Below are 17,745 nucleotides of genomic sequence, written 5' to 3'. Positions count from 1 at the left end.
CTTTCATCATGAATTTATTTTTCATTTCATAGAATTTTGTTGTATTTTAAGTGTAGTTTAATTTAATTGTAAATTCTTTCTTTGAGATATAGTATTTAGGCAGATTTGTTGAGTGCAAATCATTTTTAAAATTATTTTTAAATCATAATACAGTTATATCTTTGATTGTCATGGCTGTATAAGACTGTTGGTCACTTCTGTCCTTTGAAAGCTTGCATTGAACCTCTAGCATTATGAGTACTAATCTTCAGGAAGGAAGATTTTAGGTTGTCTCCAACTTGGCTCCTCTGGGCCCTGAGTAAGAAGTGCATGGTGTCTTCAGCAATTGATGCATAACTTCCACATCTTAGGATGGAGAGGACCTTTAATAGGGATTTAAGGCAAAATAAACTCTTAGCCAGACTATTTGTCATTAAAGGTAGATCTTGATAATATGGAAAATTCATATATCGTTCACTGAGCCTTTCATTGGGATAAAAAAGTCAATACTTTTTGTTTTATAAGAACTATATATGACTATTATTTAAACATTCAGTCTGTTGTTTTATATCTTCCAAAACCTTCCTATTTCATAACTATTAACATGAAAGCCTTTGAGATAAAGCAATTCATTTTGAGAATGTATAAAATGAGTTATAAAATGAAATATTGTATTTCATATTTATAATCTTTTATTCAATGATGCAAAAAGATATAGATTTTATTATATTTTCTAAACTGATACTAGTGATATAGATATTAAGTCTGATATTTAATTACAAGGTGATATCTATTCATGTAATTGCTGTCCAAGATAATTAGTCACTTGTCTAGGTAGCTAAAGCTACATATTTTAAAATCAGAAATCCATGTTAGGTATTTGATAAATAAATCATGCTCTGGAGAGAATGAGCTTAGGAATTTAAAACTCTGAGTGGGCTTTATTCAACATACAACAAAATATTTCTAGAGGTTTAAAGTGTCATTTTCAGTCTTTTCTAAAGACTTCTAAAACGAGTTACTAATTGATTGTTAAATGTAGTGTATATGTCTCATGGTTAACTTTATAGTTACCTACAACTTGGATAAATGGACAATTATTCTCTCCTCTGATGAAAGAATGTTATACCCTTTAAACAAAGCAAAAGTCACTTGCATACATAAAACAAAGACAAATATTCTTACACTCGGGTATTTATTACAGATCCTAAAAGCAAAATCAGAAATTTCTAGCAGGGCTAGTTCATGTTACTTTCAGTTACTTCACTATCAAGTAGTATTTAAGGCATCTTGTCACTCTGTCCTGTCTGGTCACATCTAACTCGGTAGCTTCTCTTTTAGAAATCTTAAGCTTGTAATATATTCTTGGCTATATTTAAAATGCCTAAATATATTACAGGGCATATACATTTTCTATGAGGCTTTTAAGCCATAATTAACACAATACAATAGTTAAGGGTATATCTATCCAATCACTGGTTAAATATTATTGAATTAAAAAATGAGAGCAATAACTCAAACTGAGTTAACTGAGAGTTTGATAACTCCTTCCTTTCACATTGAAGGAGAGTATAAACATGACAGAACCAGTCTCCTGTAAAAACAAGCAGCTCCATAGAGCAGACCCTGAAGGAAATAGCCTCAGTATGAGCAGGAGAGGGTGCTGCTAACTTTTTGCCTAGTAGTAGTCACAAATAGCCAATGATTTAGGTTCTTCAGAGTAAAGGAACTAAACTGTTCCATACAAAAATGGAATCTGAATGAACTAAATGTTTACAATCGTGAACAGAGGAAAAGGGTAGAGGCCTTCACTTTGGTTCTTGCAAATGGTTATAAAATATCATCCAGGGTTACAACATGATGCAGATCTATAGAAGTAGGCTGTAAAATAGGTATGTTAAGCTCAGTGGGAAAGAAAAATATTACATGGGAAGAGATGAGAAGCAGAAACCAAAAGGTCAAAGGACCACTCACTGGTCAATCTTTTCATTGAAAATAATGTTTTGGGGATTGGATAGATGGTTCCACAGATAAGAGTACCTACTGCTCTTCCAGAGGTCCTCAGTTCAATTAACCTCAGTTAATTTACAAGATCAAAATGGCAATTCACAACTGTCTATAACCCCAGTTCCACGGAATTGACATATAGCCTTTTCTAACTTCTGTGAGTATCAGGCACATATGTGGTACTCAGACACAGAGACAGGCAAAATAGCCACACATGTAAAATAGTATTTTGAGGTGTATTAACATGGATTAAGAAAATAATAAGTTGGTAGTTTGGGGTGGGGGTTAAGTACAATAAGAAAATATCAATAATGTTTAAAACACACTTTTAGAAACAAAGGGGAATATAATTGTACAATAAAATCAGAGGTTACAAAATATAATTAAATTTATGGCAATAATTTTGAAAACTTAACAGTAATTAATCTCTTAGAAATGCTTAAGTGCCAAAGCAAAACACATTTTCCCATAAGAAAATAAACTTTAATAAAGTTGAATTGGTATTCATATTCTTATACATCCTTGTTTACTGTAACCTTGTTCAGAATAATTAAGTTATAGAATCAGACTTAGCATTCATTAACAAATAAATAAAGAAAACAAGGTATATATACAATAGAGCTTTAGCCATAAAATTATTGAAATTAATTTATTTGCTAAAAAGATGCAATCAGATCTTCATATTAAATGTAATAAGCCAAACTCATAATTGCAAATAGTACATGTTTCTCTCATTTGTGCATTTGTGCATCCTAGATTGTGGTGTGTGTGTGTGTGTGTGTGTGTGTGTGTGTGTGCATGTGTGTGTTAATTTTTCATTGTTTAAAAACTTCAAATTTATGTAAAATATGTCTTAATTTTCCATCCCTACTTCCTTTGTCTAGCACCTTGGCTACCCCCAACATCTCTCCATATTCTAACTCTACACCCCCTTTTAGTTTTTATAACTCATTAAGTCAAATTATTGCTGTCCAAATGTCTCTGGGAGGGTCATCTATTGTGTGTGGACAACTTATCAGTGATATGCCCACAAATAAAATAAATGACTGTCACTTCTTCAGCAGCTATTAACTGCCCTTAATTCTATATTTGGGTGGAGGTGTATCAGGAAACCATCATCTCTCCATGCTAGAATTTTTAGCTTTCTTGCTTTTGTGGAGGGCTTATGACATGGCTGTTGCACACATTTGCTGTAGGTTTGTGGGTGCAACAGCCATATCATGTTCAGAGGCCCCTCTTTCACAACACTTCTTCATATCCTCCTGTGCTTATGATTTTTCTAAATTCTTTACGATGATATTTATTGAAACTTGTCTATATGTGGGGGATGTTTATACAAATATCCCATCTATTTATGAGTCTCTCCATTAAAGACTACACTCTCCAATAAGAAGCTTCTCTGATTAACCTTAGGAATAACAAAGATCTATGGATATAAACATAAATATTTAGAAGAGAGTTTGACAAAGTGGCCATTTGGAAAAACGGTACCAAAATGTTTTCTCCTAGGGCCTATGATCTCCCCGGCCTTGGATTTTTGATAAGGTTTACAGTGCCAGCCATGAATTCCTTCCCACAGATCAGGTTTCAAAATCAATCAGAAAGTAGTTGTTTATTCTCATAACAGTCAACCAGTGGACACATCATACCTGGCATGTTGGCACTGTATTTCAGAGGGTTCAGGGCTGGATAAGACTGCTGATGTAGTTTCTCTGTGAGTACCATACGTAACATGTCTGTCACAATGAAACAGAGTTGATAAGAAGGAACAGACTTTTCTTGTAAAGCATGTGCAACCTTCAGCAATAGTTTTACCACCTCGTTGTGATGAGTAACAGAAGCAAAACAAATAGTAGTACCCTACCTGTGGAGATTCACTGACAAATAACTCATAACGAGGTTACCTGTATCTGAACTGAGATTACTATGTAGTTTGGAAGCAGCATTGTTGACCCATGTAGAAAATTGTTAAAACACTTTGTCGATGTCTCTATCATTTTTGTTTCTGTCTCAGGACTCTCTCCTCCCTCTCTCTCTCCTCCCCCCTCTCTCTCCTCCCCCCTCTCTCTTTGTGTAAAATTTATATACTAGGGAGATTTCATCAGGCTTTCACATACATTTCTAGTTTGGGTAAAACTTTCCTGTGCCCTTGATTAATTCTATCCTATTTTTTGCTGGATTGTTTTATCAACTTGACACAACCCAGAGTCATCTGAGAGGCAGGACCTACATTGAGAAAATGGTTCCATAAGATTGGCCTGTAAGAAAACCTGTAGCACATTTTTTAAAATTAATTATTGATGTGAGAGTGCCTATCACATTGTGGACTGGCCACCTCTATGCTGGTGGTCCCAGGTTCCATAAGAAACCAAGCAGGCTGAGCAAGCCACTGTAAGCAGGCCAGTAAGCAACACTCTTCTATAGCCTCTGCAACAGCTCCTACCTCCAGGTTCCTGCCTTGTTTGAATTCCTGTCTTGACTTCTTTTGAATTTGAGGAATGCTAAGGAAGTAAATCCAAATGAAGTCTTTCCTACACAACTTTTGGTTTTGGTCTTTTATCACAGCAATTGTAACCCTAACTAGGTAGGTATTGATTAAAAATAGGTTCTAGGTTAAGGATGAGGGTGTGCCTATGCAGGGCCTTTTTCATGATACTAGTCTCTGTGAAGTTATATGTGCATTAGTCCTACTGAGTTTAGAAGGCCTTGTCTTCTTATGCTCCATTACCTCTGGCTCTTACACTCTTTCTGCCTCCTGTTCCACAGAGTTCCCTGAGTCCTGGCACAAGGGACTTGATGAAAACACCCCATTTAGGGCTTAATATTTCAAGGTCTCTCATTTTCTGCATACTGTCTGGCTGTGAACCATCTGCTGCATGAGGAGGAAGCTTCCTTGATGATGGCTTAGCAAGGCACTGATCTACAGGTATAGCAGGATGTCATTAAGGATTATTGTTAGCAGTCATTTTATTGCTATGCTGTTGCTGTTTAAGCAGTAGTATTTTGTTTTGCACAAGGTCCCTGGGCTATCTAATCTCAGCTCCTTTGTCGCATACATAGTATTAGGTATGGATTCTATCTCATGGAATGGACCTGAAGTCAAATCACATATTGGTTGGTTACTCCCACAAGTTTGTGACATGAATACCATAGCATATATTGCAGGAAGAATACCATTGTAGATCAAAGGTTTTGTGTTTAGATTGGTGTTTATGTTTTCCTTTGGCAGCATACAAAGTATCTTCCTGTACCAGAGACCACTACATAAGAATAATGGTTCCATGGAAGGAACAGATCAACTTCTCTGAGTTCAATGAGTTGTATAGGTGTTGTCTTCAGCAGTGGAGCCCTACTCTCAGTTTGTGTAGAGCAACCTATAAATTTGGAAAAAGACTGGGTTGTTTGAGGATTCCCATGGGACTCCTTTGGGTAACAACTTGATTATATGAAACTTATTCCTGGTACTGGAAGCTTCAGTTGGTGATAAGAGATGTCTAGTCAGGGCTCTGTCTCTGCCATTATTTGATAATTTCATTTAGATCACCTTAATATATGGATATATTTTAGGGAGCTTCTATTGTATTAGGTCTCCACATGACTCTTCAAATGGTCCTTAGGTTTAGTTTTCCCTCCCTATGTTCTCTCGCTCAACCCCCTGTACTCCCTAGGCCCATTTTACTCCTTCCATTCCAGTTTTCCCCTCATCAACCCATAAGTATCAGTTGTATTTCCCTTTTGGTAGGGTGATCCATTTCACCCTACTAATTGTTTTCTTTAAACCTCACTTTTGTGGTCTTATAGATTTTGGATTTATTATCAATAGCTTAACAGCTAACATTCACATATAAGCTAATGCATACCACATTTGTTTTTCTGGGTTTGAGTTACCTCACTCAAGATGACTTTCTTCTAGTGTCATCCATTTGCCTTAAAATTTCATGATTCATTTTTAACAACTGAATAATATTCCATTCTATAAATGCGGTACGATTTCTTTATCCATTTATCTGTTATTTAACATACAGATTGTCTCCGATTTCAGCAAGTGTATCTGGGGTAGGATGAGGCATCCTTTGGGTATATTCTCAGGAGTATTAAAACTGGATCTGGAGGAAGATCAATTTTCATCTTCCTGGGGAGCCAACACACTGATTTCCTTCGTTGGTGTATGAGTTCTCATTCATATAGAAATGTATCAATTCTCCTCATACCCGATGCCTTTGTCATCAAGAGCTATCCTTTTGTTTTACTTACTTTAGCCACCCTAACCTGTAAAGATGAAATCTCAAGGATTTGTACTTCCCTGATGAATAATAACAATGAATATTTCCTTAAATGTTCCTCAACCATTTGAGTTTCCTCTTTTGAGTATTATCTGTTTAGTTTTGTTCTCCATTTTAATTATTTGTTTTCTTGATATTTATTTATTTTTTGAGTTCTTTATATATTTTGGGTATTATCCCTCTAATAATGAAGAGGTGGTAAAAGTCAGGACTGGAACTTAAGCAGGTCAGGAAGCAGGAGCTGTTGTAGAGGCCATGGAGGGATGTTACTTACTAGCTTGCTTGCCCTGGCTTGCTCAGCCTGGTTTCTTATAGAACCCAGGTCTACCAGCCCAGGGATGGCACCACCCACAATGGGCTGGACCCTCTCCCTTGATCACTAATTGAGAAAATGCCTTAGAGCTGGAGGCATTTCCTCAACTGAGGCTCCTTTCTTTGTGATAACTCCAGCCTGTGTCATGTTGACACAAAACCAGCCAGTACATGGACAGAGCTGTTCCTTATTAGAGATGAAAACACATAGTACTTTCCTTGTGTTAAGGTGACTGACTGGAGCAGCAGCAGCCAACAGAGTAAGTGAGGAAATAATCCTTGCAGGGTGACATAAGAAAACTAAATGTTTTTCTGGTGTAGAACAGTGAATCCTGAAGATAGATCTGTGAAACTTGGTCATTTCTTGATAGCATTTTCCATTTCTGAACAGATGTCATGACAGACATGTGTAATCACATATATAATTCCAGTACTTGGGAGGCTAAGGCATGAGAGTCACCTGTCCCAGGTCTACATAGTAATATCATAAGAATTATATATCTTATGAAAAACATTTCCCTTCTCTATATTTAAATGGGAAGACAAGGATTAAGTAGTGATCAGATGTTTTAGTGATAAGTTATTTCATTTCTAAAATTATTATGGTAGCTTTTTAAAAATGCCTTTACCTGACAGTCAAATTTTGTGAAGCCAACACTATATAACCTACACAAATCACCAAGAGATTCTTTTGTGATTTATTTATTTATTCTTTTGTTATTCAATTGCATGATTCTCCAGGATAAAATTTTTAGATGACACGGCTGTATCACAATGTTAACAGGTCATCACAAATATCTGAAAATAGCACATCATTCATTTCCTTTAACTATAGATATCCAAAGGCCAAATAGGGCCTCACTGGGATAAAAATCAAGAGGCCAATAGGTCAATGTCTCTTTTGGATACTCTAGAATGGAACTTTTTTCTTGCCTACCTCATTTTCTGTAGGCCACCCTCATTCCTTGCTAGTGCATATTTCATTGAAACCAAGGCCTCCATTGTTAGGTGCCTCCTCCCTTTCTGGCTCTCCTGCCTCATCATATTTGAATCCCATGATTAAATAAGCTATATTTGTATAGTCTAACTTTAATCCTCTTGAATTTCTAACTGAAATTTACCTGCTAAATTTTGTTTGTCATATAAGATAATATATGCACAAGCTCAGGCAACTGGAACCTTTACAGATTTGTGTGGGGTGGGGTTGTTAGTCATCTTATCATGACTGACAAAAATATTTTTTTCAAGTGAAATCATTTACAAAATCTCAGGATAAATTCCACCAAAACAGAGATATTCTATGTAAAGTTCACCATGGTCCTCCAGTATTTCTTTCTCACTATATTCCCAAGAAACAAATGTAGAACCTTGTAGACTGGTTTATACAGGACACCATTTAGATACACTCCAATCATCACATCTTAAATATTATGTTTCTCATTGAAAGCTGATATCTCTTTTTAAATACATAAATAACTTATTCTTTAAATATTCCATACATGTATATAGTGTACTATGGCCATATCCATACCAATTTCTCTCTTCCAATTTCCCCAGTCCCCAGACAAGTCTCCCTCCATACTTCTTATCTCACTTCCTCCTTTCTTTGTTTTTTCCTTTCTCCTCCCCATCCTCCTCTTTCTCATTCCCTTAGTCATCTAACACACCAAGTCCAATTAGTACTGCTTATACCTTATTGATGTGGGTCCACTCACTAGAACATGGGCAACCCTATAGTGCCTATAACACCAAAGAAAGCTAACATGCCACTCTAACAGCCATCAGCTGTCAATAGCTTATCAGCTAGGGGTAAGACTTTTGGAGCTCATATTCCATGCATACTAGAATTTGACAAGCTTGATCTTGTGTGGGTCTTGAGTAGGCAACCACAGCTGCTGGGAATTAATGTGTTCCTCATCCTGACAGGACAGAGAACAGCATTTCAGAGCTCTTCTCCCACTCTCCAGTGCTTACATTCTTTTTTTTTAATGCTTGTTAATAAATTTCATCAGACAAGGCTTTGCTGCCTTATTCCAATATTCAAAGAAGCTAATGCCCTCAATGTTTTTGAGTAAAGGACTAACTAATCAATAAATTGTGGGCAAAAATTGCTTAGCCAGCATCTCTTTCAACTTTTCCTGCTCACAATTATTTATGAGTCAGACCTATATATCACCATTACTGGACAAAGAGCAAATGGGAATAATGCCACAATGTCCAATCCCAAATCATCTAAGTATATTTATATGCACCAGATGTTAATAAAATGTATTCTTTTAAGGTGTCACTGGGGACATCTTATTTATTCATATCCTCATTCTTTAAAAAAGTGATTAGAAATGGGACAAAGCATGCTAGAAACAAAAGCTCTTTAGTGCCTAAAGGCAATTTAATTCATATTTTAAGAGATGAGATAATGAAGTCCGTCTAGAGATGTGATTTACAGTCTAGAGTTTTAGGTAATAATACTATATTGTATACTGGACATTTGCCATGAGGACCAACTTTAAATATTCTTTTTATTAGATAGTTTATGTATTTACATTTCAAATGTTATCCTCTTTTTCAGTTATCCCCGTAGAACTACCCTGTCCCATCCACCCTCCCCTGCTTCTATGAGGGTGCTCCCTCCACACTGCCACCTCTGCACCCTGTCATTTCCCTACACTGAGGCATTAACCTTCTCAGGACCAAGGACTTCTCCTACCTTTGATGCCCAACGAGGCCATCTTCTGCTACATATGCAGCTGGAGCCATGGGTCCCTCCATGTGTACTCTGTGGTTGGTGGTTTAGTCTCTGGGAGCTCTGGAGGGTCTGGTTGGTTGATGCTGTTGTTCTTCCTATGGGGTTGCAAATCTCTTCAGCTACTTCATTCCTTTCTCTAACTCTTTCACTGGGGTCTCTGTGCACAGTTCAATGGTTGGCTGTGAGCCTCTGACTCTATAATTGTCAGGTTCTGGAAGACCTTCTCAGGAGACAGCTATAACAGGCACTTGTCAGCAAGGACTATTTGACATTTACAATAGTGTCTGGGTTTGGTGTTTCTATATGGAATGGAAGTTTCTGGATGACTTTTCCTTCAGGCTCTGCCCCACATTTTTTTTTTGTCTTCAAAACAAGATTTATTTTTTTTAACATGAAAATACATGGAAAATACATTGGTCTCTTATCTGTTACAAATAAGACTCAAATTATTAATCATAACAAGAAGTGTTTCTTGAGATATTTCCATCTACACAAAAGACTAACAGCTTATTTTTTTTTAAAGATTTTAAACATTTTTTGCTTAAAATTATACATTTTTGTCAGTACTGTTTTTTCAGACATTAAAATAAATTTTACATAAAACCATGTGAATATGTTTTTTAGTCAGTACTTGATTTTTTTCAAGGGCTTGACAGTATGCATTGAAAACGTACTAGTTGCAATAAGCGTAAAGTACATGCAAAACAAAACGATACCTCAGAAAATTGGATATAGTACTACCTGAAGACCCAGCTATTCCACTTCTGGGCATATACCCCAGAGACACTTTAATACACAACAAAGATATATGCACCACAATGTTCATAGCGGCTCTATTTATAATAGCCAGAAGCTGGAAGGAACCCAGAAGTCCTTCAGAAGACGAATGGATACAAAAATTGTGGTACATATACACAATGGAATACTACTCAGCCACCAGAAACAATGACTTAACCAAATTCTTAAGAAAATGTCTGCCCTACATTTTAAACCTGTATTTCCTTTAGACAGGAGCTCTTCTGGGTTAAGAATTTGGAGAGAAGTTGGCCCATCCCCCAACCAAGTGGGCCTTGCCTAACCTCTAGATATTTATTGTCTTTACAGGTCCTCAAGCCTCTTTGTTGGGCATTTCAGATAATCTTTTCTCAGTTGGGTAGTGGGAGCCTCTTACTTTCTTGGCATCTAGGACTTGCTGGTGGCTACCCCCAGCATCTCATCCCCTATTACTACACAACCTCTTTTCAAATTCCTCACCCTCTGTATATTATCCCCATCTCCTCCCATACCTGAACTTGTCTCCATTTCCCCTTCCCCCTTCTCTCTTCCTAATGAATCCCTCCTACCCTCATGAGTCTCTCCTACCCTCTATCTCCCATGAGTATTTGTTCCCCTTCTAAGAAGGACCAAAGCATCTACATTTTTTTTTATCTTGAGCTTCACATGGTCTGTGCATTGTATCTAGAGTATTCTGCGTTTTTTTTCCTAGTATCCACTTATCAGTAAGTACATAACATGTGTGTTCTTTTGTGAATGGGTTACCTCACTCAGGATGACATTTTCTAGTTCAATACATTTGCCTAAGAATTTCATTAGGTCATGGTTTTAAGAGATGATTAGTATTCTATGTGTAAATGTACCATACTTTCTGTATCTATTCCTCTGTTGAAGGACATCTAGGTTCTTTCCAGCTTCTAGCTATTTAAATAAGACTGCTGTGAACATAGTGGAACATGTGTCCTTGTTATATGTTGGAGCATCTTTTGGATATGTGCTCAGGAGTGGTATAGCTGGGTCCTCCTATATATCCAATTTTCTGAAGAACTACCGGCCTGATTTTCAGAGTGGTTTTACCAGCTTGCGATCCCACCAACAGTGGAGGAGTGTTCTTTCTCCACATTCTGGACAGCATTTGCTGTCACCTAAGTTTTTGACCTTAGCAATTCTGACTGTTGTGAGGTGGAATCTCAGGTTTGTTTTGATTTGAATTTCCCTGATAACTAAGAATGGTGAACATTTTTTTGGTGCTTCTTGGCCATTTAATATTAATTGAGAATTTTTGTTTAGCTCTGTACCCAATTTTTAATAGGGTCATTTGATTCTCTGGAGTCTAAATTCACTTGTTCTTTGTGTATATCGGATATTAGCTTTCTATTGGATGTAGGACTGGTAAAGTTCTTTTCCCTAATGTCCTAATAACAATGTCCTTTGCCTTGCAGTAGCTTTGCAATTTTATAAGGTCCCATTTGTCGATTCTTGATCTTAGAGCATAAGCCATTGGTGGTCTGTTCAGGAAATTTTCCAATATGCTGTTGTGTTCAAGTCTCTTTCCCACTTTCTTTTCCCTTAGTTTGGGTGTTTCTGGTTTTATGTGGAAGTTCTTGATGTACTTGGACTTGAGTTTTGTACAAAGAGAAAAGTATGGTTCTATGTGCATTCTTCTACATGCTCAACTCCAGTTGAAGCAACACCATTTATAGAAAATGCTGTCTTTTTTTCCACTGTATGGTTTTAGTTCCTTTGTAAAAGATCAAGTGACCATAGATTTGTGGGTGCTCAGTTTTATTCCATTGAACTACCTGACTGTATCTGTACCAATACCAAGAAATTTTATCATAATACTCTCTAATACAGCTTGAGGTCAGAGATGGTGATTCCCCATATGTTCTTTTATTTTAGAGAGTAATTTCGCTATCCTGGGGTTTTTTTATTCCAAATAAATTTTCAAATTGCTCTTTTTTACTTTATGAAGAAATGAATTGGAATTTTGGTGGGGATTGCATTGCATCTGTAGATTGCTTTGTGTAAAATGACCATTTTTACTATATTAATCTTGCAAATTCATATGCTTGGAAGTTCTTTTCATCTTCGGAGATCTTCCATTTCTTTCTTCAGAGACCTGAAGTTCTTGTCACACAGATCTTTCACTGGCTTGGCTAGAGTCAAAACACAGTATTTTATATTATTTGGGACTATTATGATGGGTGTCATTTCCCTAATTTGTTTCTCAGGCTGTTTATTCTTTGAGTTGAAGAAGGCTATTGATTTGTTTGAGTTAATTTTATATCCAGTCACTTTGCTGAAATTATTTAGCAGGTTTAAGAGTTCTCTGTTGGAATTTCTTCGGTCACTTAAGTATACTATCATATTATCTGAAAATACTAGTTTTGACTTCTTCCTTTCCAATTTGTATCCCTTTGACTTCCTTTTGCTATCTAATTGCTCTGGCTAGAACTTTTCATACTATATTGAAAAGGTAGGGGGAGAGTGGGCAGCCTTGTCTAGTACCTGATTTTAGTGAAGTGGTTTTAAGTTTTTCTTTACTTAGTTTGATGTTGGCTACTAGTTTACTGTATATTGCTTTTACTATGTTTAGGCGTAGGCCTTGAATTTCTGATCATTCCAAGACTTTTATCATGAAGGAGTGTTGAATTTTGTCAAATGATTTCTTAGCACATAATGAGATGATCATGTGGTTTTTTTTCTTTGAGTTTATTTATTTAGTGGATTACATTGATGGGTTTTCATATATTGAACCATCCCTGCATTTCTGGGAAGAAGCCTAGTTGATCATGATAAATGAATATTTTGATGTGTTCTTGGAATCAGTTTTCAATAATTTTATTGATTATTTTTCGCATTTATATTGATAAAGGGAATTGGCCTGAAGTTCTCTTTCTAGCAGTGTGTGGGTTGCTGTTAAGGTGATAAATGACTGGTCATTGGAGAGGTAGGCAGAAAATTTAGGAAAAATGAAGAGGGGTTAGAGAGAAAGAGAGAGAAATCAAAATGGATTTCAAGAAGGATGAACTGGTTCTAGGTGAACTTAATTGGCTGTGGGTAAATATGAATATTTTAAGGTATTCTAGAGGTATTTTATCTCATATAGAAGGGGTTTGTATCTTTGTCCATTGAATATAATCATATTGTGTAGAGGCTTTCTGGATTGAGAATTTAATATATAAACCTATCATGAAAAGCAATTTGGCTTTGGAGTAATTTTTGTGCTGGGCGGTAGTGGAAAAGGTACATGCAGGAGTGGTCATATCCACTCAGGATAGAAGTGGCAGGGTGGGCAGAATGACCCCCCCTTGGAAAGAAATCCTGTGGAGAGTACTGCTTGTGGACCTTGTGATAGAGTCTGTGAGCTTGGCTCTACACTAGAGACATTCTCAGAGTGAGACTGCAGGGTCTGATAAAACCATAAGTCCTCCTTTTTAATGTTTTCTGCAACAGATGTTTAGGTATGAAGGTAGCTGTGGCTTCATAGAAAAAAATGGGTAGTGTTTCTTCTATTTCTATTTTGTGGCATAATTTGAAGAGTATTGATATTAGGTCTTCTTTGTATGTCTGATAGAATTCTGCACTGAACCCATCTGGTCTTGGACTGTTTAGGGCTAGGAAGATTTTGATGACTGCTTCTAGCTCTTTAGGGACTATGGTACTGTTTAGATGGTTTGTCTAATCCTGATTTAACTTTGGAACATGGTATTTATCTAGAAAATTGTCCATTTCCTTTAGATATTTTTAGTTTTGTTTTGTATAGGCTTTTGATTTCTTGAATTTCTTCAGGTTCTGTTGTTATGTTTTCCTTTTCATTTCTGATTTTATTAATTTGAATACTCTCTCCTTGCCCTCTAGTTAGTCTGGCTAAGGGTTTAATGATCTTGTTGATTTTCTCAAAGAACCAGCTCCTGGTTTTGTTGATTTTTTTTTTGTTCTTTTTCTTTCTACTTGGTTGATTTCAGTCTTGGGTTTTATTATTTCCTGCTGTCTACTCCTCTTGGGTGTATTTGCTAGTTTTTGTTCTAGAGTTTTCATATGTACTGTCAAGCTTCTAGTGTAGGCTCTCACCTGTTTCTTTCTAGAGGCACTAAGAGCTATGAGTTTTCCTCTTAGCACTGCATTCATTATGTCCCATAATTTTGGGTATGTTGTGTCTTCATTTTCACTGAATTCTAAAACAATCTTTAATTTCTTTCTTTCTTCCTTGACCTCATTATCATTGAGTAGAGCATTGTATGTGTGTGGGCTTTTTATTTTATTTTTTTGTCATTGTTATTAAAACCAGTCTTAGTCCATGGTCATCTGATAGGATGCATGGGATTCTTTTGATTATGTTGAGACCTATTTTGTGCCCAATTATATAATCAGTTTTGGAGAAAGCTCCATGAGGTGCTGAGAAGAAGGTATATTCTTTTGTTTTAGGATGAAATATTCTATTGATATCTGTTAAATCCATTTGGCTCATAACTTCTGTTAGTTTCACCGTGTCTCTGATTAGTTTCTATTTCTGAGATCTGTCCGTTGACAAGATTGGGGTGTTAAGGTCTCTCACTATTATTGTGTGTAGTGCAATGTATGATTTGAGGTCTAGTAATGTTTCTTTTATGAATGTTTGTGCCATTGAATTTGGAGTATAGATGTTCATAATCGAGAGTTAATCTTGGTAGATTTTCCTTTTGATGAGTATGAAATGTCCTTCCTTATTCTTTTGATAACTTTTGGTTGAAAGTCGATTTTATTTGATATTAGAATGGCTGCTCCCTCTTGTTTCTTGGGACAATTTGCTTGGGATTTTTTCCATCTTTTTACTCTTAGTTATTGGCTGTCTTTGTCACTGGGGTGTGTTTCCTGTATGCAGCAATATGCTAGGTCCTGTTTACATATCCAGTTTATTAGTCTATGCCTTTTTATTGGGGAATTGAGTCCAATGGTGTTAAGAGATATTAAGGAAAAGTGATTGTTGCTTCCTATTATTTTTGTTGTTAGAGCTGGAATTATGTTTGTGTGGCTATCTTCTTTTGGGTTTTTTGAAAGTAGATTACTTTCTAGTTTTTCCTAGGGCATAGTTTCCTTCCTTGTGTTCGAGTTTTCCATCTGCTATTCTTTGTAAGGCTGTATTTGTGGAAAAGTATTGTGTATTTTTTGTTTTTTGGCACAGAATATCTTGGTTTCTACATCTATGTCCATTGAGAGTGTTGCTGGGTACAGTAGCCTGGGCTGGCATTTGTGTTCTATTAGGGTCTGTATGATATCTTCCCATTATCTTCTATGTTTTATAGTCCCTGGTGTAATTCTGTTAGATATGCCTGTATATGTTACTTGACCTTTTTCCCTTACTCTTTTTAATATTCATTCTCTGTTTTGTGCATTTGGTGTTTTGACTATTATGTGACTAAAGGGGTATCTTTTATGTTCCAATAAAATTTGATTACTATAGGCTTCATATATATTCATGGGCATCTTTTTCTTAGAGAAGTTTTATTCTATGATTTTGTTGAATATATTTCCTGGCTGTTGCAGTTGTATTTTGCATTTTCTTTGACTATCATGTCAATGTTTTCTATAGTATCTGCTGCTTCTGAAATTCTCTCTACTATCTCTTGTATTCTGTTTGTGATGCTTGAATCTTTGACTCCTGATCTTTTTCCTAGGTTTTCTATTTCCAGAGTTGTCTTCCTTTGTGATTTATTTATTGTTTCTATTTTCATTTTTACATCTTGTTTGGTTTTGTCCAATGCCTTTACCTGTTTATTTGTATTTTCTCATAATTTTAAGGGATTTTTGTGTTTCTTTTTTAAGTGCTTCTACCTGTTTACCTGTGTTTTCCTCTATGTCTTTAAGGAAATTATTTATTTCTCTCTTAAAGTCCTCTATCATCATCATGAGATGTAATTGTAAATCTAAATAATCTTTTCCCGGTGTTTTGGAATACCCAGGACTTTCTGTGGTGGGAGAACTGGGTTCTGATGATGCCAAGTAGCCTTGATTTGTGTTGCTTATGTTCTTGTGCTTGCCTCTTACCATCTGGTTATCTCTGTTGTTAGTTGGTTTTTCTGACTCTGACTGGAGTTTTTCCTTCCTGTGGGCCTTTGAGCCTGTGATCTTAGGTATGTCAGCACTACTAGGAAACCAGCTATCTCCAGGCATGATTTAGGTATGAAGACAGACTTAGCTATGGGTTACAGATGGAGACTAGAGGTTTCATGTCCCTGGCTTCTCCATATTTCTTGTGTCCTGTGTGCTCCTCTCTTAATAATTGTTGGAACAAAAGTAGTATTCTCATCTGTGAGCTTAGGAGTGATAGCACTCCTGGGATATTGGCTGTCTCTGTGAAGAAATTGAGTATGGAGGGCTTTGGGACAGCTTTAGCTCTGGGGATAGGACAGAGACTGAAAATTGATCTTAAATATTCTTACCATATGCTAAACCTGGCACTTATATGGAGATGGATATGTTACTTACCTTGAGTATTGTAATCCTTGCACTATGTGAATCATATCATATCAGCATATCAACACATCACACATATACATTAAATGCATACTTTAAATTAATTTACAATCTTTCTCCTTTTTTGTTCAATGATTATTAGTTTTTGTGATATAGATACCTCATTTGAGCTGAGCACTCCACAATTTTATTTGATATGCCCTTACCAGTTGTTGGTCTCTGTGTTAATTGTCATTTTCTGAAAATAGAAGTTTCTATGATGAGATGCACTAACCTATTGGTATAATGATAAGGCATTAAGAGTTTGTTTAATATTGTGTTCATTTGAAATAGTGGTCGGTTATCTCTTAACGCCTGTGACCTATCTATCCACAGGTTTTTATCCTTGATAATGATTCCAGGCATGGATTTCATCTTGTGGAATGAGTCTAAAACAATTAGAAAGTGGTTCTTTACTTTCCTAGTATATATGGCACTCTATAGTTAGGACAAACTAAACTTGATCATTCATGTTTTCTAAGAAAAAAACAATAAAAAGTTGTATAGTTAGAAAAGGTAGCATATCTGAGAGGATTTGGGAAAGAGGTGAATATAATAAAAATACACTATATGCAATTCTCAAGGAACTAATAATCCATTTCATTAAAGAAATGGTGAACTATGGAATACATTACAAAAATAATAAAGAGGGACTTACACAATATTGTAGAATACAATGTTAGAAGATATATAATGGTGTCTATGTGTACTTTGAACAAAGAATACTTATTTCTGTATTCAAAATAGAACTACAAATATAGTGTTACTTCAATTGGTTGATGTTTTCCTGCTTACTATTGTGAACATGGTCAAAACCCTATTGATAGGGAGGTCAGAGACCCTAGAATGGAAACGTATGGTCCTGTTTGGCTAGCTGGTTATATTGTCAAACTTCCCTCTAAATATTTATGTTTATAACTATAGATTTGTGATGCTTTCATCTTGATGAGAAAACCTTCTAATTGTAGCATATAGATGTTAATGCAGTGTCATAGCACAATTATTCAAAATTCTGAGAAAATCCTGAGACTCTGAATATTCAATCATAGATAGGACACCCATGGAAACATTTTCAAAGATGGCACAGAAAGAATAGGGAGAGGTGCTATGAAATATCCTTTCCTGAACATGACATAGCTATTGCAA

The sequence above is a fragment of the Micromys minutus genome, assembly GCF_963924665.1.
Source record: "Micromys minutus genome assembly, chromosome: X".
In the NCBI taxonomy this organism is placed as follows: domain Eukaryota; kingdom Metazoa; phylum Chordata; class Mammalia; order Rodentia; family Muridae; genus Micromys; species Micromys minutus.
This window is presented reverse-complemented; position numbering follows the sequence as displayed.